We start from the raw sequence: 2,541 nt of genomic DNA on the forward strand, positions 1-2,541 counted from the left end.
CTGTTGGAGATGAGAGAGCTTCGGAAGTGAGTCAGTTGTTGTTCGCTGATGATACAGCGCTGGTGGCTGATTCATGTGAGAAACTGCAGAAGCTGGTGACTGAGTTTGGTAAAGTGTGTGAAAGAAGAAAGTTAAGAGTAAATGTGAATAAGAGCAAGGTTATTAGGTACAGTAGGGTTGAGGGTCAAGTCAATTGGGAGGTGAGTTTGAATGGAGAAAAACTGGAGGAAGTGAAGTGTTTTAGATATCTGGGAGTGGATCTGGCAGCGGATGGAACCATGGAAGCGGAAGTGGATCATAGGGTGGGGGAGGGGGCGAAAATTCTGGGAGCCTTGAAGAAAGTGTGGAAGTCGAGAACATTATCTTGGAGAGCAAAAATGGGTATGTTTGAAGGAATAGTGGTTCCAACAATGTTGTATGGTTGCGAGACGTGGGCTATGGATAGAATTGTGCGCAGGAGAATGGATGTGCTGGAAATGAGATGTTTGAGGACAATATGTGGTGTGAGGTGGTTTGATCGAGTAAGTAACGTAAGGGTAAGAGAAATGTGTGGAAATAAAAAGAGCGTGGTTGAGAGAGCAGAAGAGGGTGTTTTGAAATGGTTCGGGCACATGGAGAGAATGAGTGAGGAAAGATTGACCAAGAGAATATATGTGTCGGAGGTGGAGGGAAAGAGGAGAAGAGGGAGACCAAATTGGATGTGGAAAGATGGAGTGAAAAAGATTTTGTGTGATCGGGGCCTGAACATGCAGGAGGGTGAAAGGAGGGCAAGGAATAAAGTGAATTGGATCGATGTGGTATACCGGGGTTGACGTGCTGTCAGTGAATTGAATCAAGGCATGTGAAGCGTCTGGGGTAAGCCATGGAAAGCTGTGTAGGTATGTATATTTGCGTGTGTGGACGTATGTATATACATGTGTATGGGTTGGGACATTTCTTTCGTCTGTTTCCTTGCGCTACCTCGCAAACGAGGGAGACAGCGACAAAGCAAAAAAAAAAAAAAAAAAATATATATATATATATATATATATATATATATATATATATATATATATATATATATATATATATATATATATTCATGTTTACAAATATATATATATTTATATGAATATATATATATATATATTTCCAGCGGGGGGCTGGAAATCCTCCCCTCATTTTTTTATTTTAATTTTCCAAAAGAAGGAACAGAGAAGGGGGCCAGGTGAGGGTATTCCCTCAAAGGCCCAGTCCTCTGTTCTTAACGCTACCTCGCTATCGCGGGAAATGGCGAATAGTATAAAGAAAAAAAAAAAAAAATATATATATATATATATATATATATATATATATATATATATATATATATATATATATATATATATATATATATATATATATATCTTTCTTTCAAACTATTCGCCATTTCCCGCATTAGCGAGGTAGCGTTTAGAACAGAGGACTGGGCCTTTAATGGAATACTCTCACCTGGCCCAATTCTCTGTTCCTTCTTTTGGAAAATTGAAAAAAAAAAAAAAAAAAGCCGAGAGGGGAGGATCTCCAGCCCCCCGCTCCCTCCCCTTTTAGTTGCATTCTACGACACGCAGGGAATACGTGGGAAGTATTCTTAATCCCCTATCCCCAGGGATAATATATATATGATAATATATATATGATAATATATATATATATATATATATATATATATATATATATATATATATATATATATATATATATATATATATATATATATATATATATATATATATATATATATATATATATATATATATATATATATATATATATATATATATAAATATATATATATATATATATATATATATATATATATATATATATATATATATATATATATATACATATATATATATAAATATATACATATATATATATATATATATATATATATATATATATATATATATATATATATATATATATATATATATATATATATATATATATATATGTATATATTTATATATATATATATATATGTATATATATATATATATATATATATATATATATATATAATATATATATATATATATATATATATATATATATATATATATATATATATATATATATATTTTTTTTTTTTTTTTTTTTTTATACTTTGTCGCTGTCTCCCGCGTTTGCGAGGTAGCGCGAGGAAACAGACGAAAGAAATGGCCCAACCCCCATACACACGTACATACACACGTCCACACATGCAAATATACATACCAACACAGCTTTCCATGGTTTACCCCAGACGCTTCACATGCCTTGATTCAATCCACTGACAGCACGTCAACCCCTGTATACCACATCGCTCCAATTCACTCTATTCCTTGCCCTCCTTTTACCCTCCTGCATGTTCAGGCCTCGATCACACAAAATCTTTTTCACTCCATCTTTCCACCTCCAATTTGGTCTCCCTCTTCTCCTCGTTCCCTCCACCTCCGACACATATATCCTCTTGGTCAATCTTTCCTCACTCATTCTCTCCATGTGCCCAAACCATTTCAAAACACCCTCTTCTGC

This window comes from Panulirus ornatus, chromosome 27 (genome assembly GCF_036320965.1).
Source record: "Panulirus ornatus isolate Po-2019 chromosome 27, ASM3632096v1, whole genome shotgun sequence".
Lineage (NCBI taxonomy): Eukaryota > Metazoa > Arthropoda > Malacostraca > Decapoda > Palinuridae > Panulirus > Panulirus ornatus.